Here is a 22,573-nt window from a genome sequence, read left to right on the forward strand (position 1 = left end):
AATTCTTCGTTAATCATACATTTCATCACTGATCCGTGCATTGCCTTTTCCCCCTTCCCATCATCAAGTTAATATTTTCAGTAACTTTCCATGTCTATTTCTATTTATGATTCCTTTCTTTAAAAAATGTTTTATCTTAAGTATATTTGACTAAATGGTTACAATGTTTACTTTTGCTTGTTTATCAACTTTATAAAAAAATGTATATCTTCGGAGACATGGTTTTCACTCAAAATTATGGTACTAAGAGTGACATGGGTCACTTTGCTTGGCTTGGCTATTACTCATTTTACTGCTGTATAATATTCTATTGTGTGAATGTGCCAAGAATCACTTATTGGTCTTTTTTTTTTTTTTTAAGATTTTTATCTATTTGAGAGAGAGAGAGAGAGCACGTGCGAGAGAGCACAAGTTGAGGGGAGGGACAGGGAGAGAGGGAGAAGCAGGCTCCCTGTTGAGTGGGGAGCCTGATGGGGTCAATCCCAAGACCCTGAGATCATGACGTGAGCCAAACGCAGATGCTTAACCAACTGAGCCACCCAGGTGCCCCTTGTTGATTGTTCTTTGATAAATACTTGGGTTTCCAGTGTTTTGTTAATAAAAGTAGTGCTCTGTGAATATCCTCATAGATGTCTCTTGGTACAAATGTACAGAAATTTCTCTAGGAGTGAAATTGCTAGGGGTCATAGGCTATACAAATAATCAACTTTATTTTAGTAATATTGTTTTTCCAAAGTGGTCTTATCAATTTACCTTCATGCAATGAGTAAGAGCCTCTGTTGAGTCACTCTGACATTTAGTGTTGCTACGTGTCTTAAGAGTAGAATAGCATTTCATTGTATTCTTTATTTGAATTTCCCTGAATTCTACTAGTGTTGAGCATCTATTTATCATTGCATGTATTTCCTTTTCTGTGAAATACATGTTTTGCCTATTAGGTTGTTTCTTATTGGTTTGCCATTGGGTCCTTCCCCCCTCCCCCGCCGCCACCATTCTTAATACTGTATCTTCCGTATTTTTTTCTCCATCTGATTTGCCAAATAATGTCCCAGTTTTATAGTCTTTACAGAGGGTAATTTGGGGTTTTAATGATTAAAACTCATTTTATTCACTGTGATTATTATGATTTTCTCTTTTGTTATTTCTTTTTTTTTTTTTTTAAAGATTTTATTTATTTGACAGAGATAGAGACAGCCAGCGAGAGAGGGAACACAAGCAGGGGGAGTGGGAGAGGAAGAAGCAGGCTCACAGCAGAGGAGCCTGACATGGGGCTCGATCCCATAACGCCGGGATCACGCCCTGAGCCGAAGGCAGACGCTTAACCGCTGTGCCACCCAGGCGCCCCTCTTTTGTTATTTCTTTATCTTATCTTTATCTTACTAATTCTGCCTCTCTCCTGCCTCAGACCTTTCCTATTACCTTTAGTGTAAAGACCATTTAAATTGTTATGACCTAAATTACTCTCCCAGAAATGTATACTTATTAACTCCTATTCTGTCCCATCTCTCCTTCTTTTCCAACTCATTGTAAATTCTGGCAGTTCTGAATTAGCTCCAGTCCCTGAAAGTGTCATTCTCTAATTTGCTCTCTCCTGGGCTCGTTCTACTTCTTGAAAATGTCTGTCTTTGGCTTTACCCCTCTTTCACTTAGTTCACCCTAAGGCTTTCCCCAAGTTTGAGGCTATGTTCTCTCCCTCGTGCGTGTGCTTACAGATCGCTTAAGCATTTTGTAACTTCTGGTGTTTGACCTAGATTTTCTGTACCATAACACAGTAAATCTAGCTTTTAAAATAATTTATATATGCATTTGATACATAACATTACATTAGTTTCAGGTGTACAGTATAATGATTCAATGTTTATGTATATTGTGAAATGAACATCACAAGAGGTCTAGTTAACATCCTTCACCATATATAGTTACGAAAATTTTTTTCTTGTGATGAGAACTTGTAAGAGCTCATTGCTTAGCAACTTTCAAATATGCAGTGCAGTATTATTAGCTATAGTCACCATGCTATGCGTTACATCCCCTGACTTATTTATGTTATAACTGGAGCTTGTACCTTTTGACCCCACTCACTCATTTGGCCCACCCCTTTGCCCCCCACCTCTGGCAACCACAAATCTATTCTATCTATGAGGTCAGTTTTTGTTTTGGATTTCACATATACCTGAGATCATTCAGTATTCATCTTTGTCTGTGTGACTTATTTCATTTACCATAATGCCGAGTCCATACGTGTTGTTGCAAATGGCAAGATTTCCCTTTTTTTATGGTTGAATAATACTACGTTATATATATACACCCCATTTTCTTTATCCATTCATTTATAAGCAACTTAGGTTTGCTGCCATATCTTGGCTATTGTAAGTAACACTGCAGTAAACATGGGAGTGCATATATCTTTTCAAGTCATTTTCATTTTCTTCAGATAAATACCCAGAAGTGGAATTGCTGGATCATATGTAGTTCTATTTTTAATTTTTTGAGGAACCTCCATACTGTTTTCTACAGTGGCTGCACCAATTTACATTCCCACCAACAATGTATAAGGCTTCCCTTTTCTCCATATCCTCACCAACACTTATCATTTCTTGTCTTTTTGATACTAATCATTCTGACAGATGTGAGGTGATATTTCATTGTGCTTTTTATTTGCATTTCTGTGATGATTAGTGATGTGAGCACCTTCTCCTGTACGTGTTGGCCATCTATATGTCTTCTTGGGAAGAATGTCTATTTAGATCCTCTGCCCATTTTTTTATTGGATTGGGATTTTTTGTTGATAAGTTGCATAAGTTCTTTATATATTTTGGATATTAACTTTTTTCAGATACATAATTTGCAGTATCTTCTACCATTCGGTAGGTTGCCTTTTCATTGTGTTAATGGTTTCTTTTGCTATGCAGAAGCTTTGTAGCTTGATATAGCCTACTAGTTTATTTTTGCTTTTATTGCCTTTTTTGCTTATTTTTGCTGTTGGTGTCAAATCCAAAAAATCATCACCACGACCAATGTCAGGAAGCTAGGAAGCTTCCTGCCTATGTTTTCTTCTAGGAATTTTATGGTTTCAAGTCTTACATTCAAGTTTTTAATGCATTTTCAGTTAGTTTTTGCTTATGGTATAAGATAGTGGTCCAGTTTCATTATTTGAATGTGGCTGTTCAGTTTTCCCAGCACTTATTATTGAAGAGAGTGTTCTTTCTCCATTATATATTCTTGGCTCCTTTGTTGTAAATTATTGACCATATATTCATGGGTTTATATCTGAGCTATATAGTCTGTTCCATTGATCATGTCTCTGTTTTTATGCTGATTCTGTACTGTTCTGATTACTATAGCCTTGTAATATAATTTGAATTCTGTTGAGTTCCTTATATTCTCAGTACAATCTTTGTACTGAGATTAATATTTTCTGACAGGTTCCTTCTCCCAGCTTGTAACTTTCCCCCCCCATTCTTTAAGGCATATTTTGATGACCCAAACATCTTTTATAAAGTCAAATATATCAGTCTTTTACGGTTAGTGTTTCTGTGTGTTTTGTTGAGGAACATCCTCCTTACCTTGAGGACAGATATATTCACATATACTTTCTTCTGAATGTTTAAAAAAATTGTTTTTGATATTTCAGTTTCTAATCACTCTGGTATTGGTCTTTATTTACAAGATAGAACCCATTTTTATTTTCTTTTCCATGTGGATTATCAGTTTTTTCAGGGTCATTTGTTAAATGGTCCTTCATTTCCTCGAAAGAATGCCATTATTATCTCTATCATATATTCTGTTCTCTAGTAGTTAGTCAGTTGTTATTCTGTTCTGTTAGTTAATTGTCTATGTGCCAGTACACACAAAAGACATCTGTATTTTTGGGTGACTAGGGTCTTTAAATTCATTTCTCATTATTTTTATTTGGTTTTGGAATTAATACAAGCCTATAGAAATGAGTTATGGAGTATTCAGTGTTTTCCTGCTCTCTGAAATAGTCCGTGTGTTTTGGCTTAACTGTTCTTTGAAAGTCTGATAGAACTAAAATTCTAAAATTGCCTGAGCCTAGAATTTTCTGTGGGAAAAAAAATTTTTTTTAAAGATTTTATTTACTTATTTGACAGAGAGAGACAGCCAGCGAGAGAGGGAACACAAGGAGGGGGAGTGGGAGAGAAAGAAGCAGGCTCCTAGTGGAGAAGCCTGATGTGGGGCTCGATCCCAGAATGCTGGGATCACGCCCTGAGCCGAAGGCAGACGCTTAACGACTGCGCCACCCAGGCGCCCTCTTTGGGAAAATTTTTAACTAATTTGATATGAGTAGGATTTTTTTAAGCTTTCTTTTTTTTCATGAGTCACTTTGGTAGTTTCATTTTTCTAGGAATTTGTCCATTTTGTCTGAGTTTAAAAATTTGTTTTCTTGATAGATTTTTTTTGAAAGGATATTCTGTCCCACTGTGTCTTATTTATTTATTCATTCATTCATTCATTCAAATGTTAATATACTGTGTTACATTAGTTTCAGGTGTACAGTATAATTCAACAATTCTGTATATTTCTCAGTGTTCATCAAGATAAGCGTACTCTTCATTCTGTTTATTTTACCCATCACTCCCCTCCCCTGGCAGCCACCAGTTTAAGAGTCTGGTTTTTTGTTTGTCTCTTGTTTTCTTTGTTTGTCCTTTTGTTTCTTAAATTCCACATATGAATGAAATCAGGTAGTATTTGTCTTTCTCTAATTTATTTCACTTGGTATTATACCACCTCAGTCTATCCATGTTGTTATAAATGGCAAGATTTCATTCTTTTTTATGGCTGAATAATATTCCTCTGTGTGTGTGTGTGTGTGTGTGTGTGTGTGTGTGTGTGTGTATCGTGTCTTCTTTATCCATTCATCTATCAGTGGACACTTAGGTTGCTTACATATCTTGACTATTGTAAATAATGCTTCAGTAAGCATAGGAGAGCATATACCTTTTCAAGTTAGTGTCTTTGTTTTCTTTTGGTAAATACCTGCCAGTAGTGGAATTACTAGATCATATGGCAATTCTATTTTTAACTTTCTGAGGAACCGCCATCCTGTTTTCCACAGTGGCTGCACCAGTTTGTATTCCCAGCAACAGTGCATGAGGGTTCATTTTTCTCCACATCCTCTCCAACACTTGTTGTTTCTTGTATTTTTTATTTTAGCCAGTTTTGATAGTTCTATTTTTATTTTTTTTAACTCTACAGTATCTGCTGTCATGTATTTATTTTCATTTGAACTATCATTAATTTATGTTTAAGTGTTCACCCCATTTTTTATCAATTTTACTAAAAGTTTACCTACTTTGTTAGTGCTTTTAACGAACCAGCTTTTGGCTTTATTATTTTGGCTTTATTATTATAGTTGTTCTTATTATTTTGGCTTAAAAAGAGAAATTTATTTTCTCACAGTTCTGGAGGCTAGAAGTGCAAGACCAAGGTGTCAGCATGGTTGGTTTCTTCAAAGACCTCTCTCTTCGGCTTGGTAGATGGCCATCTTTTCCCTATGTCCTCACCTGGTCTTCCCTCTGTAGCTGTCTGTGTTTTAATCTCTTATTATGAGGAGATAAGTCATATTGGATTAGAGCCCACTCTGATGACTTCGTTTTACTTTATGTCTTTAAATATCTTGTCTTCGTATGCAGTCACATTCTGAGGTACTTGGGTTTAAGACTTTAATATTTGAATTTTGGGAGTACCAATTCAGCCCACAGTTGTGCACATTAGCATGTGTGTGTGTAAATGTGTACTTATGTGTATGTATGTGTTGGGTGGGCATGTTTGTGTGTTTATTGAATGTATATGTGAACGTGTACCTGTGTGTCTATGTGTATTGTGTGGGCGTATGAGTATATATGTGTGTAAGAGAACATTCCAAGCAGAGGTAAAACAGCACTTGGAAAAATTATACTGTATTTGGGGAATCTTGCACAGTTTAGTTTCCTTCTACTCTTGGCCCATGTGTGTATTTATTTGCACTTAGTTGGAAGTACATGGAACATAATCATTTTCCTCTGAGCTTTCCCCTACCTAACATTTTATGATTACCCTCCTTTATTGGCGCATAATCTTCATAATTACCACTTCAGTATCTGCTTAATATCCCATAGAGTGCATAAGGAATGATTTACATAACCTTTTTTTTTACTTTTTATAATTGTAGATAAGGCTCAAATAATGACTTTAAATTTTTTCTTCTTTTGTTGAATTATTTCATGACAACTTCCTCAAGTGGAACTACTGATCAAAGAAAGAGAACATTTTACAGCTCTTGACAAAACCATTGCTTTCCAAAGGTTGTAAAAAATTTTCTTATTGAAATATATTTGACATACAACATTGTGTATATTTAAGATATACAGCATGTTTGATTTTGTAGTCTATATATTGCAGTATGATTGTCATTAAAGCTTTAGCTAGCACTTCTGTCACATCATGTGATTATCAGTTCTTTTTTGTCGTGGGAATAATTAAGATCTGGTCTCTTAGCGGGTTTGGTTTTATACTACAGTATTGTCTATAATTACAATAGATCTCCAGGACTTGTTTATCTACTAGTTACAGATTTGTACTCTTAAACAACATCTCTTCCATTCCCCCACCTTTTAGCCCCTGGTAATTATTTTACTCTTTCTCTTTATGAGTTTGGTAAGTGATGTCATATGATATTTGTCTTTCTGTGTCTGACTTGTCTTAGCATAATGCCCTCACAGTCCATCCAAGTTGTTGCAAATGGCAGGATTTCCTTCTTTCTCGTGGGTGACTAATACACACACACACACACACACACGCACACGCGCACACACACACACAGATACAGACACACACACACTACATCTTCTTTATTCAGGTTGTTTCCAAATCTTGGCTGTTGTGAATAATGCTGCAATAAACATGGGAGTGCATATATCTCTTAGTATCCTGTTTTCATTTTCTTTAGTTATATGCCCAGAATTGGAATTGCTGGATCATATGGTAGTAATAATTTTAATCTTCTCAGGAACCTCCATATCATACCCCATCCAAATCACAACTGTTTCTCCCTTTTCCAGAAGTAACCACTATCTTGACTTTTATAGTTATCACTGTATTTCATTTTTTAGATTTATCACCCAAATGTGCATCCCTAGACATTACAGTTTTGTCTTGCCCACTGAAAATTTACAAATCTTTTAAATCTCTGATAATCAGCAGGTCCCCTGTTCATCTCTTTCTCTTCCTTACATATGCTGTTAAAGAACTTGGGTTATTTGACTTGCAGACGTTCCCACAGTCTGGGTTTTGCTAATTGCATCTTCATGGTACAATTTCAGCATGTTTCCTTTATCAGCTATATTTCTTGGAAATTGATAGCTGGATCCAGAAGTTTGATCAGACTCAGGTTCTGTCCCTTTGGTAAGATTTTATGTGATGTTCTTTCATGAGGAGTAACAAAATGTCTGGTTTTCTTTTTTTTTGTGGGGGGTGCTAGCATCTACTGATGCTTGTTGTTTAGGTTATTAACTTACTGGGGCTGCAAATTGATATTCTGATTCTTTTTTCATTTATTAGTTAGAATACTTAAATAGCTATTTCTCTTCATTTCTATCTGATTATAAAATGTTACAGTTTACATAAAAATGTCAGGATAAATGCCTGATTCTTTCTGTTTATTTGCCAGTTTTTGAAAGTGAGGTATATGAAGGTATGACATTTAGGGAAAAAAATATTTGCATAGTTTCAAGTAATCTTCCACAGCAATCTATATTAATTACAAAGGGAAAAATAGTAACTTTATAATGAGGCAGTCTGGCAGACATCATCTTAAATGATCACAGTTAACATCACCAATAACAGGACAGATGGACACCTTGTGCCTCCTGATGTGTTGAACAAGAAGACCACAATATTACTTCTGTGGCATTCCTGACAGAAATTAATAACTTGAATCTAATCATGAGGAAACAGCAGATACACACAGAGGGAGATCCGACAAAATAACTGGCCTGTATGCTTCAAAAATATTAAAGTCAAGAAAGGTAAAGAAAGGCTGAGTGTTCCAGAATCAAAGAGAACAAAGAGACAACTAACTGCAGTATGTGGTCATGGGCCAGAAAAAAATGTTTTTCTTTTGTTTTAAGGGCCATTAATGGCACAATTGGGACATTTTTAATAAGATCTATAGATTAAATAATAGTACTGTATTACTGCCCTCTTTTTGATAATTGTACTGTGTCTTTGAAAAAGAACATCCTTGTTTTTAGGAGATACTTGAGTATTTAGAGGTAAATGAACATCATGTCTGTAGCTTGCTCTCAAATATTTCAGAGACAATGACATATATGTGTGTGTATGATATTTGTTGAAAGATAGGCTGAGGTATATTAAAAATTATAAGAGTTTATTTGAGCAAGAATCAGTTTGAATGGGGCATTGCCAAAGTGGGAGTGGTTGTGAGTTCTCTACCAGTCAGAGCTAGGGGAAAGGCTTCTACAGAGAAGGTGGGAAAGCAAAGAAAGGAAGTTATCTGATTGGCTATATCTTTTTTTTTTTTTTAAAGATTTTATTTATTTATTTGACAGAGATAGAAACAGCTAGCGAGAGAGGGAACACAAGCAGGGGGAGTGGGAGAGGAAGAAGCAGGCTCCCAGAGGAGCCTGATGTGGGGCTCGAACCCATAACGCCGGGATCACTCCCTGAGCTGAAGGCAGACGCTTAACCGCTGTGCCACCCAGGCGCCCCCTGATTGTCTATATCTTAAAGCCTCATTTGCTCTTTATGATTGGATGTCCTTAGTGTTCTGATTTGTAATTTTGGGGCATTTAAAGGCTTAGATTTTTGGGTGCTTAGGTAGGCTGCCACAGCATTAGAGCCACCTCAGTCTAATAGCCTCCCTGTTTAATTAATATAACATATATTATTTTATATACACATGTATATGCATATATATGTGTGTATATGTGTGTGTATATATAAAGAAAAAGAATGATAATGAAAATACAATATATTGCTAGCACTTGGGAAATCCGTGTGAAAAGTGCACAGGAATTCCTTGTCCTATTTTTGCAACTTTTCTGTATGTCTGAAACTACTTAAAAATTAGTTGGTTTCTTATCTTCTGAAGGGAACTTAGTATTTTTACAAGTATTGTAAATTTATGAATTTAAACCTATTTAATTATTTTCAATTCATTGCTTTTACTTTTATTGAAATTCAAAAAGTCTTACTTTTGAATCCTGAGTCCTTTTACAAGACCCTTGTAGTTTTGATAGTTTCCTTCCTGACAAATATACAGATGTATGAGGCTCATCTCATATATACCCTGCCCCAGACCTGGAATCAGCCATTTTTTCAAGAAGTGTTGGCTTCTTTTTGTGGGAAAGGGTATTTCAGGACTACAATCTGGTTGCTAGGGGTATTTCTAGGCCTTTTCAGTATAGTGAACATATATAGAGATGAGAAACTCACGATTTCATACTGACGTATCTGCTGCAAATTCAGGACTCTCTTATTACTTCGTCAGTCTGAACGTCTACACCTCCTTTCTTCCACACTAATAGTCCTGGTTCTGACACAGACGGTTATGGAATCAGAATATCCTGTATTTGCTCATTTGCTTTATCCACATCACAGACAACATAGCCTCAGAATACCAACACCAATATAGTTTTTACCAGTATAATTACTGAAAACAATGATATTTTTTTGTATATGTTCTCTCTTTCTCCTCACCCCTGCTTTTAAATGATTGTACTAAATCTACACTATCAAGTGGATAGCCATCATATATTACACTCTCTCTTTTAACTCTCATTGAGCTTATTTAATGCTCACCACCAGTCTCTATGTAATGTCTGTGTAGTCATTTTGTTGTCTGATGCTTGTTCTCCAGAAGATTCATTCTTCAAGAAGGGTTCATGGGAACGGTATTCTCTAAAGCCTTGTACGTTGATACCAGTCCGTGCCCTTTATACTTGAAAACCAGTTTTGCTGGATATAAACCTCTGTGTTTACATTTTCTTTTCCTGATTATCTTAAATCTGTTATTTCATTTGCTTCTGTCATAAAGCTTTGTATGTGTAGTTGGAAAAGGGAAGAATAATAGTCGAGTCATCTAATTATGGATATTTTGATATGTCATCTAAACTTGACAGGTGGCAGTTTCTTAAAGATTAGTTGCAAGTTGAAATTTTAAAACCATAGCACGCAACCCTTTGTACTTTACTAGTTAAATTCCATTTGTCTTTGTACTTTGAATAGATCTTTTCCTTATTCGAAGTGGATTTTGAAACATCATGAATTTATCATTTGGAAAATATCAAGATTTGGGACACTGATGGGACGCCTGCATGGCTTAATCGGTTGGGCATTGCAGTCTTGATTTTGGCTCAGGTCCTGTTCTCAGGGTTGAGAGACTGAGCCCTACATCCGTTCCACACTCAGTGTGGAGTCTGCTTGAGATTCTCTGGCTCCCTCACCCTCTGCCTGCCCCACCCCCCTCTCACTCACATGTGCTCTCTCTCAATAAATAAATAAGTAAATACAGTCTTTATTAAAAAAAAATTGGGACATTGACAATTAATGGTAACCAGTACAAATGTTCCAAAATTCTAATTTTTACTCAAAAGCTGGAATTTTATCATTGGCACAATTTTCCTTGAAGTGGCAGGCTCACTTCATTTTTTAGAAAATGTCTGTTATGTACTTTAGTCTGAATCACCATGATTTATGTCAGTTGTTCTTTCGTGTTAAAATGTTTCATTAAAACAAGTGACTAGTTAAAAAGTGGCTAGTTTAGCTCATAGCTCAAACAATTGGTTTTCCCCTAAGACAACCATTTGAAACTTTCTTTTGGCTCTTTTCAGTTTATTGCATGCATGAGTTACACTAGTCCAAGTTAAAAGTAGACCCCAAATGGTTTCATTATATAAGCTGTGAGGTTTTTGAACTTGTGACAAGGGACAGAAGGGAAATTCTACTCATTGCAAGGAAATCCTCACTTAAGCTTCAGTGAGCCCAAAGCACTTAAAACCCATGAACCTTCAGCTGGTCGTCCTTAGCCAGTCCAGTCTCTGTGAGGAACTGACATATTTTTTTGTGCTGATGACCCTTTAGCTGAATTATTTCTCCATATTCTGAATGCTTAATTACAGTACCATTGCCGGCAAATTTCTTCTTAAACACCTCGTCTAGCTTCTTTTTACTGTAATCATCCTTGATCCCCTGGACAGTAGTGAGGGTCTTCCTCCCATTTCTCCGTTGAATTCTTAAATGAATATAATCCTTGTGCCAGCAGGAAGCAGATCATTACCCTTACTTGCATCAGCAAAGGGGTAGGAAGAGTGGAGGTTTTTGACAGCAGACATACGATGTGATTCTTTTCGTCTGTGGGAGAAGGCAGAGGCAGGGTGGTGGTGGGATGGAGTATCGTGCAGTGAGGGGGCTCAACGATTGGGACCAAAAACCATTTGAAACCTTTTTTGTGTACTTACCATTTTGTGACACAGAAATTAAAAAGATGTGTGCTCAAAAGTCAAGATTCAATAAAATCAATCATTTGTTTCCGCTTTATCCAGGTCATTCTTAAGTGAAACTTTTGGGGGTTTTTTATTATTATTTTTGGTTTTAAACACTGAGGGCATGACATTGAAGGCTAAAATGGCTCTAAGTACAGTTTCATCCCACTGCCTTTATTTATGCTAAGGAACCAGCAGTTTTACCCACCATTTCTTTTCCACCATCAGTGGAAGTGTAAATACAGAAAAGGTAAATGACATCTTTGTATTGAGAATAGTTTTGATCCCTGGAATTCCTAAAGGAGTTTCAGGTGATTGTCATGGGTCTCTGGAACATACTTTGAAGACTGCTGGGAGATTCCTTTGTGCAAGTGGCACGTATCATGTTCTCATATTTACTCAATAATCCAACCACACAGCCCCACCTGACTGCTGCAAAAGAAGCAGAGGCAGCTAGCTGCTCTCTGGGATCCATATAGCCCTATTCTTCCTGGGCACACAGTTAGGCATGTATGCCCAGGAAAAGAGAAAAACGTGACATTTGGTGAGCACCTAGCCACTTATGCCATAGTCTGCCTTTCTGGTAACCAGATTACCATGTTGGTGACCCTTATTTCCACACAGAACACACCTCATCCCCAAGAAATAAACCAAATCCCATCCAGTCACTGCATCCAGCTCCAAGTCTAGGATCTCTGGCTGATATGCAGTCCACTCCATTGTATCTCCATATGGTGCTTCATGATTTTGTTACCTTTGCCCAACTACTGCCCCTCTCCTTATTCAGGATCAGGGGCAGGGTGACTGCGATAAAGTTTGGGAAGGGGAAGATTGTAAGACTCACAGTAGTTACTGTTCTATAGCAATGATGAGATTCTGATAGGCCAGCTTTAAGAAGTCCCCCTTGTGCTGGCAGTAGGGGAAGTTCCTACTCTGTTTTCTTTTTTTTTTTTTTTTTTTTTTTTAAATTTTTTTTTTTTTTTTTGAAAAGAGAAAACCCCAGCGGGAGGGGNAGCAGGGGTAGTGGGAGAGGAAGAAGCAGGCCCACAGCAGCGGAGCCTGATGTGGGGCTCGATCCCGGAACGCCAGGATCACGCCCTGAGCTGAAGGCAGACGCTTAACCGCTGTGCCACCCAGGCGCCCCCCTACTCTGTTTTCTGGGAAGAACTCTTCCCACTGGTGTTTGGTGACCCTCAACTCCAACCTCTGGACGATTCTTCCTTTCCCATTATCTTCCATTAACTAACCTGAATTGGATGTTAGGGAATATTCCTGTCTTGGGGTTTCTTCCTATTTCATAGTCATTTCTTAATTGTGCAGTTTTGGAGGCCTGAGGATTAGTTTATAAGTGGTGTATTTTAGGCCAAGATTTTGGATGAATTCCTTGACAGAATTTAATAACTCACTAGTCTTCTGATTTGTTTGATTCTAGTTAGTTCAATGTGCCTGTAACCCCACCCACAGTTATTTCTTAGACTTGCAGCCTCAGGACTCCTGTATTTTACTTTTTGTGTCTATGCCTGCCTCAGTGGTATCTTTCCAGAGATATCTGCAACAATAATAGGCTTGGAAAGAAAGGGAGCAACTTTAATCTAGTCTTTGCTACAGGGCTTAGTTAATCTAACAGAATTTCAAGCAATCTCCTGTAGCTCAAGATACTTTTAAGTTTTGGAAAGTAGTATTTAGACATAATTGGCTTTTTCAACAGTCTAAGGCCTTCAGTTTCTCCCTTTTATTTCTGCTTGCAAGCCAATAAAGTTTATTCCTGAGTACTTTCTTTCTTGTGATGCCTTGCTAAATACAGCAATAATGAGCCATTAGTCACTAACCTTTTGGCACTTTCTAACCTCTTCTCTAGTTTAAATCTCCATACTGTGTCTGCCCTGCACATTATCACAGGCAATAGTATCACATAGTTACCAGCTCTGTTTCCTGTGCTGTCAGCCACTAGGCAAATGTCACATATTTTAGATTTTTGTTCTAGAAGCACCCCACTTCAAGGTGTCTCTTTCTTTGCTAGTGTAGAAGTAGGCTAATGTGGCATATGTATTTAATAATCATCTAACGTCTAAAACACAACAGAAGTTTACTTAATGTTCATCTAATAAAATTGGGAATGGTGTTTGGAGTCATCAAGGAAGCCCTGCTCTCTGCAGTTACTAAGGACCTGTTTGAAGGAAACTCTACTGTTTTCAACCATGGCTTCCCTCCAGCTAGCCCCCTTCCCATGGCTAGCTCTTAGTTATGTGGCTACTTGTACCTGCAAGGAAAGCTAGGATCTGCCTCTGTTGATTCAGTCTGTTTACTAATGGTTATCATTTTGGGGGAAAAAGAAATGTTTTCTGAGTACATTGTAGCGATTTCATAATCATTACTTAACACTCAGCCTTTTCAAGTAGAAGGAACAGTTTTAATCAAAAATCTTAGACTCAAAGGTGAGTGACTTAAGATTCCACAGTTGTTTAAAAACATGAGATTTGGAATTTAAAGGGTCTGTGTGGATCTGAGATTTCAAGGCTTTTAACTTCAAATTTCATGTGCTTCCTTTTTACCTTATTGTCCTTCAGTCAACAAAAATTGTTTTCAGGATGTGTTAGTCTTATAATCTATAAAACAAACAGACAAAAAATCCTCACAAATCTCCATGTATCTAACTATAAAAGATAAGGCATGTAATTTTTATTCTTTTTGGCAGAGCACAAACTTCCAGTTTAACAAATTATTCAACACTATAGGTCACGTGTCTAACCAAAAATCTACTACCTCATGTACTTAGTTTTCTTTGCTGTAGTAATGGAAGTGAAGGGTAGCTGACATACTACTCCTAGAGCATTCTGTATACCATGCTGTTAATTGTTATCAAAGCAAAGGAACATCCTGTAACCCTATAATTGAGCTATAATGAAAACACAAGGAGAAACAGTGGTTTTAATAGAACAAAAAAGCAAATACATAGTTCAAGAAAGAAATAATCTTAGTGTACTGATAACTGGCAGTGGTTAGCAAATCAGCTACCAGGCTCTCTATAATAACTAGTGGATGGGATTTTAATGCCACCAGGGAAAGGAGATGAGGCCTCACATGTACATGGAGAGGAATTGAATACATGACCACTACATAATGCAGAGACTCTGGAAAGGTTCCCTCCACCATGTAAGATGGGACTTAGAACAAAGAAACAAAAGACCTTGGTTCTGCTTAGGGCTCTGGGGGAAAAGGTCTTTCTTAGGAAATCTGATTTCCTGTGTGGATGATTCAAATTCCAAGCTTAGAGATTAATGTAAAATTGATGCTGGAAAGATGAAAGAAACCTTTGGAGAACTTGGCAGAATCAAATGTTAAACAATTCCATAGGGATATTTCACAAACCAAGGTGCATGAGCTTTCCATACATCAATAATCAGATGAAAATGAGGTCATGATAAAATATGACAAGTTACCTAAGGAAATGATCCACTATAAGGTAGAGTAAATGGATTAAACAGTTATTAGATCAAGCTAAAAATAAAATTAGGAAACTGGAAAATAGAGATGGGAAGTTTAACATAGTTCAGCAAAGAAGGAAAAATATTGAAAAGGCTAAGAGACCCAAAAGGTGGGATTAGATGATTAGATTACATCTATCTGTAGAGGAAATTATAGACAAAGAATTTAGAGAAGATGTAGAAGAGGTAATATTGAAGCAATAGTACTGACAATGCTTCAGAATGGAATAAAGATATAAATCCTCAGATTGAAGTAGCACAGTGGGTCCTGACCAGGATCAGTACAGATAAATTTGTACCTAGGCACAATGAAACAGCAGAACTTCAGAGAATAAAATTACCTAAAAGGATTAATAATTAAATTGACAATAGATCTCTCATCAGCAACAATAGAAGCAAAGAGTAGAATTTTTTCCATGTGCCAATGGAAACGTAAACCTAGAATTCTTTACCTACCTAAATAATCATTCTAAAATGAAAAACCTTTTTCATAAAATAGCCACCGTGGAAAACAGTTTTTAGCAGTTCTTTAAAAAGTTAGAATTACCACATGATCCGGAAATTCTACTCCTAGATATATACCCAAGAGAATTGAAAACTCAAATACTTGTACACAAATATAGTGTCATTATTTACAATAGCCAAAATGTGGAAACAACCCAAATGTCCATCAATAATGAATGAATAAACAAATTGTGGTATACACATACAATAGGGTATTATTTAGCCATAAAAAGAAGTACTAATACATGTTACAACTTGGATAAGCTTCAAAAACATTTTGCTAAGAAATGAAGCTATACCCAAACGCCACATATTGTATGATTCCATTTATATGAAGTACTCAGAATAGATAAATCCACAGAGACAGAAAGTGGGTCAGTGGTTGCCAAGGGCTAAGAGGAAGTGGGAAATAGAGAATGGCTGCTTAATGACATCGTGTTTTCTTCTGGGGTAATGAAAAATTTTGAAACTAGATGGAGGTGGTGGTTATACAACATTGTGCATGACCTAAATGTCACTGTATACTTTAAAATGGTTTTGTTATGTAAACTTCACCTCAGTTTTTAAAATCACAGCTAAAATGTTCCAACTTTTAAAACTCACCTGTCTGAATGAACTGTTAAAGGATAAAATCTAGTAAGTTTGATCTCAGAAAGGATGTGTGAGAAACAACTGGTAAACCAAATGTAGCCATATAGGTAAATATTATTTAGTATTGACTTTAGAAGAAAATATTTATAATAACTAACATGGAAGATTTAATGACAGCAATGACAGCAAGAATAATTGTTGATGGTTTCATTGGATGATGGGAAGATGGTGATCAGAATTAGAGTGATTTAAGTTTTGGGGGGAGATATGTTGATTAACTTCTTTAGAAATATTAATGTAAGATAGGCCTTAAGATTTAAAAAACATTATTATAGAGACTTCTGCTTTTGTTTAGGAAGGACATGAAAGACTTTTATGGCAATCATAAGAAAAATTACAGGCACAGTTTTAAAGTCATGCGTTCTATAGGGCAAGCAAAGAACAGTGGTTAAGAGGAGGTCTGAATGAACTGAATTTCTCAAAGAGACAAGCCCTTTGTAGTGAGCAGAACCACAGCAGCTTCTATACCTGGTGGTGGATGCCTGGTCATGGTACGGATGGGCTTGCTTTAGACACAGAGGCTAAATCAGCCGTGCTTTGGAGACTCAAATGCAAGGACAAATAATTCGGTCTAGCAGTTCTTCCCCGTTAGTTCTCTCCACTCCTCCCTGGCCCCACCAAGTTTTGCCAAGAAGACAGGAATGGAGGAAAGGCTTGTAGGCAGGGAGAAATTGTCTAGGCCATCATTCTTGTAATGAAGGGATTCAGAATACTTGCCACACTTAAATCCAAAGGCAAACAAGAGCTATCTGAAACTGCTTCTAGATCATACACTTCTAGATCATACACTGACAAGATATTTTTAATGTTATGTATGGCTCAGGAAGTTGGAGATGAGCCAAACACAAGTGAAATTTAATTTTAGCTGTGACCCAGCTCCAGCTCAACTCAAGAAGGATTCTGAATGAGCAGATAGAGGAAGGGGCTTGTACTATGGGAAATAAGCCAAATGATATGACATTCTTTACTATTTCAGTCACAATGTCTGGAATACAGCCTAAAATTATGAGATATACAAGTGAGCAGAAAAATGAGACCCATGAACAAGAGAAAACAGTCAATGTAAGCAGACTTTTAGATCACCCAGTTATTGGAATTAGTATATTAGGACTTTAAACAATTGTTACAAAATTTTTTTTTTATTTTTTTAAAAGATTTTATTTATTTATTTGACAGAGATAGAGACAGCCAGCAAGAGAGGGAACACAAGCAGGGGGAGTGGGAGAGGAAGAAGCAGGCTCATAGCGGAGGAGCCTGATATGGGGCTCGATCCCACAATGCCGGGATCACGCCCTGAGCCGAAGGCAGACGCTTAACCGCTGTGCCACCCAGGCGCCCCAGTTGTTACAAAATATTAAGGATTATTGATGTGTCTTCTCTGGAAAAGGAAACAAAAGCAAAAATAAACTATTGGGACTATACCAAAATAAAAAGCTTTTGCACAGCAAAGGAAACCACCAACAAAACAAAAAGACAACCTATTGAATGGGAGAATACCTATGGAAATGATGTATCTCGTAAGGGGCTAATATTCAAAACATATAAAGAACTCCTGTAACTCAATACTCAGAACCCAAATGATCTGATTTAAAAATGGGCAGCAGACCTGAATAGATATTTCTCCAAAGAAGATATACAGATGGTCAACAGGTACATGAAAAAATGCCCAACATCTTTAGTGATCAGGGAAATGCAAATCAAAACCACAATGAGATACCACCTTACCCTTGTTAGAATGGCTATTATAAAAAAGACAAGAAATAACAAGTGTTGGCAAAGATGTGCAGAAAAGAGAACCCTCATATACTGTTGCTCTGAATATAAATTAGTACAACCACTTTGGAAAACATTATGGAGTTTCCTCAAAATATTAAAAATAGAAATATCATACAATCTAGTAATTCCATTAATGAGTATTTACCTAAAGAAAATGAAAACACTAATTTGAAAAGTTATATGTATCTCTGTGTTTATTTCATCGTTATTTACAGTAGGCAAGTTATGGAAACAACCTAAGTGCCCATTGACAAATGAATGGATAAAGATGTGTGTAGTTGTATACACACATACACACACACTGGAAAGTTACTCAGCCATAAAAAACAATGAGATCTAGACATTTATGACAACATGGATGGACCTAGAGGGTATTATGCTAAGTGAAATAAGTCGAAGACAAATACCATGTAATTTCACTTATGTGTGAAATCTATAAAACAAATGAGCAAACAAAAAATAGAAACAGAAGCATAAGTACAGAGGGGCACCTGGGTGGCACAGTCGGTTAAGTGTCTGGCTCTTGGTTTGGGCTCAGGTTGTGATGTCAGGGTCCTGAGATCAAGCCCTGTGTCGGTTCCGCACTCTCCACAGAGTCTGCTTGGGATTCTCGCACCTTCTTCCTCTGCTTCTCCCCCCTCCATACTCCCCCCCTCAAATAAATAAATCTTAAAAAAAAAAAAAAAGACTCGTAAGTACAGAGAACAAACTGGTAGTTGCCAGAGGGAAGGGGTTTGGAGGGGTGGGTGAAAGAGATGAAGGGAATTAAGAGGTACAAACTCTCAGTTATAAGTCATGGGGATGAAAAATACAGCATAAGGAATATAGTCAATAATACTGTAATGTATGGTGACAAATGATAAGTAGACTTATTGCAGTGAGGATAGCTTTGTGTATAGAATTGTTAAATCACTAGCTTATATATTGTATGTCAACCATACATTAATTTTTTTAATCATGAAAAATATGTTAATTTACAGAAAAAGATGGCTATAATGAGTGAAGAAGTGGAATATTTCAGGAGATGTGGCGATTCTAAAAAGAATCCAGTGGGATTTCTAGAACTGAAAAATGCAATACTAAACAAAATTTTTTAATTGGTTAGGCTTTTCATCAGATTAGACACTGCAAAAGATAAGATTGATGAACTTCAAGATAGTTAATAGAAGTTATCTAAAGTGACATACAGAGAGAAAAGAGCAAAAAGTTAACACATCATTAGCACCTTGTAATATCAAATGGTCTAACACATGTGTAATTGGAGGTCCAGAGAAAGAATGGGGCATAAAAAAGCTTGAAGAAACAGCCCCACATTTTCTTTTTTTTTTTTTTTTAAGATTTTATTTATTTATTCAACAGAGATAGAGACAGAGCGAGAGAGGGAACACAAGCAGGGGGAGTGGGAGAGGAAGAAGCAGGCTCATAGCAGAAGAGCCTGATGAGCCCCACATTTTCTAAATCTGATGACAGTCTGCAGATTCAGGAAGTTTAGCAAATGCCAAATGAATAAATACAGTGAAAAATAGCACCTAAGTACACTATGGTTAAATTAATGAAAACAAAGATAAAGAGAAATCTGAAGATATATGGAATGATAATATGACTTCTCATGACTTCTTATAAGAAATAATTCAAAACTAAAGACAATGGAATGGCATCTTTAAAGTACAGAAAGAAAAAAAGCTCTCAGAATTATATATCCAGCGAAATTATCTTTTTTAAAAAAGATTTTATTTAGAGAGAAAGGGCGGGGGGCAGGGGCAGAGGGAGAGGAAGAGAGTCTTAAGCAGACTCTACACCGACCATGGAGCCTGACTTGAGGCTTGACCTGAGCTGAAATCGAGAGTCAGATGCTTAATTGCCCAGGCCACCCCACAAAATTATCTTTTAAAAATAAAAGCATTTTCTGGTAAACAAAAACTGTCAGAAATCATCACTGACATTCCCATATTGTAAGAAATGCTAAAGGAAGTTCTTAAGGCTGAAGGGAGGTAAAAATCATATACAGGTAAGAATGAAGAACACCATAAATGGTAAGTATGTGGGTATATAAAATACCTTTTACCTCTTAAAAATTATTTAAAAGATAATTGTTTTAAGCAAAAATCATAACACTATATTGTTTGTTTTATAATATATGTCAAGTAAAATATATAACAACACAAAAGATAAAAGATTAAATGAGAGTATATTATGATTGTGGCTATGGAGGTATAATATTAATTCAACCTAGACTGAAATGGGGCTGTATTGTATTCAGAGCAACCAACAAAGACATAAATATCATTTATTTGGTTAAAGAATTCTTAAAAGGAGAGTAAAGGAGTAAAGGGCAGGTGGGGAAAATGGAAAACAAATGGCAAGATGGTAGATTTAAGCTATATCCATGATTAAGTGTAGGTGAGCTTAACACTCCTATTAAAAGACAAACTGTGTTAAACTGGAGTTTTAAAAATAACAAACACAGTCTGATCAAAAGTAAAAGATGGAAACATTAAAAGCTTTTGTGGCTATGTTAGCATTGACCATGTAGACCTTAAGGCAGGGTGTATACTAGACACAAGAGACATTTCTTGACAATAAAAGGTCAATTGGACAACAATAGGAATCTTAAGTTTTGATGAGCCTAATAAAATAAGTTGATAATATATAAAGAAAAACTAAAGGGAAAAATAGACAAATCCATAATTATATGTAGAGCTTTAACATACCCCTGATAGACTTATAGTAACAGATAGAATAATCAGACAAAAAAATTAGAAAGGATATAGGAGATTTGAACCATATTTAACCATACTTAACTGTAGTATATAGGACACTACATCCAGTAACTTTAGAACACACATTCTTCTAAAATGTACATGAAACACTTATCAAAATAGATTATATTTTGATCCATAATGTAAATACAACAAATTTCAAAAAATTGAAATTATCTAGAGTATGCTCTCTGACCACAGTGGAAAATAAACTAGAATCAAGAACAACAAAATATTGAGCTACATATTTCTAAGTCTGTGGATCAAAGAAGTTATCACAGTGGAAGCCGAAAGTATTTCAAACTAAATAATAATGAAAGTATGGCATATCAAAATTTGTGGGATGGTGCTTAGAGGGAAATGCTTTAAATGCATGCATTAGAAAAGAAAGGATGAAAGTTCATGATCAAAAGTTCCATGTCAAGTAACTGGAAAAACACAGCAAATTCAAAGAAACTATAATGAAGGAATTGATGAAGACAAGAGAATAGATTAATGAAATAGAGAAATCCACAAAGATAATCTTTTTTTTACTAAAATTGATAACTCACTAGCTTGACTGATCAAGGAAAAAAAAACAGAAAAAGAAATGATCCCCAGAAAGGGACATTATCAATTTTTAAAAGTAGTATGGACATAATTATGGAATGCATTTGACGACTATATGAAATCAGATTAAATGGGAAAATTCCTTGAAAAAACACAGCTTTTAAAAACCAGAAGAAATTAAAAATCTGGAGTTATCTGTTACTACACATGACGTTAGCCAAAAGGCCAAGAAGCAATGGAAAGTTATCTGTTAAATAGAATTTATTAATAAAATTTTCCTGCAGAGAACAAGCCCAGAAAGCTTTTCTTTGAATTTTTCCAAACTAAATGTTTGGAAGGAAGGAATGATACCAATCTTACACAGACTCTTTCAAAGTATAGGAGCAGTTTTATGAGGCCAACATAACCCTAATACCAAAATGAATGAGGATGTTATAAGAAAGAATTACAGGCCAATATTTGTCATGAGCATAGATGTAAAAATCCTGAATAAAACTAGCAGGTCAAATCCAGCAATATATAAAAAGCCTTATAATTATAACCAGTGGGTTTATTTTAGGAATACAGAATTTGTTTATGTATTTGAAAATCAGTTGTAACTAATCACAAGAATCTGATTTTCCATATTTGGAAACTGGAGAAGGAGGATCAGTAGAAGTCTAAAGCAAGCAAAACAAAGGACCTAAGGGAAAGGCTTCCAGCTTTTCCCCATTGAGAATGATATTTGCTGTAGGCTTTTCATAGATGGTTTTTATGAGATTGGAGGAATGTACCCTCTGTCCCTACACTCTGAAGGGTTTTAATCAGGAAAGGATGCTGTATTTTGTCAAATGCTTTTTCTGCATCTATTGAGAGGATCATATGATTCTTGGCTTTTTTCTTGTTGATATGATGTATCACACTGATAGATTTGCGAATGTTGAACCACCCTTGCATCCCAGGGATGAATCCCACTTGGTCATGATGGATAATCCTTTTAATGTACTATTGGATCCTATTAGCTAGGATCTTGTTGAGAATTTTGGAGTCCATATTCATCAGGGATATCGGTCTGTAATTCTCCTTTTTGATGGAGTCTTTGCCTGGTTTGGGGATCAAGATAATATTGGCCTCATAGAATGAGTTTGGTAGTTTTCCTTCTGTTTCTATTTTTTGAAACAGCTTTAGGAGAATAGGTATTATTTCTTCTTTGAAGAAAAAATCAGTTTCTTCCTGTTTCAGTCTTGGTAGTTTATAGGTTTCCAGGAAGGCCTCCATCTCTTCCCCTTAAGATCGGAACATGACAAGGATGCCCACTCTCGCCATTATTATTCAACATAGTACTAGAAGTCCTTGCAACAGCAAT

General features: G+C 36.1%; 1 protein-coding gene and 1 pseudogene across 2 annotated transcripts in view; one reads left to right on the top strand and one right to left on the bottom strand.

Moving 5' to 3' along the window:
- Positions 1–22,573, top strand: part of FBXL2 (F-box and leucine rich repeat protein 2) — a 103,909-nt gene that overhangs the window by 26,103 nt on the left and 55,233 nt on the right. The gene's annotated exons all lie outside the window — the stretch shown is intronic.
- Positions 10,935–11,354, bottom strand: LOC100474032 (annotated as a pseudogene).

This window comes from Ailuropoda melanoleuca, chromosome 6 (genome assembly GCF_002007445.2).
Source record: "Ailuropoda melanoleuca isolate Jingjing chromosome 6, ASM200744v2, whole genome shotgun sequence".
Classification (NCBI taxonomy): domain Eukaryota; kingdom Metazoa; phylum Chordata; class Mammalia; order Carnivora; family Ursidae; genus Ailuropoda; species Ailuropoda melanoleuca.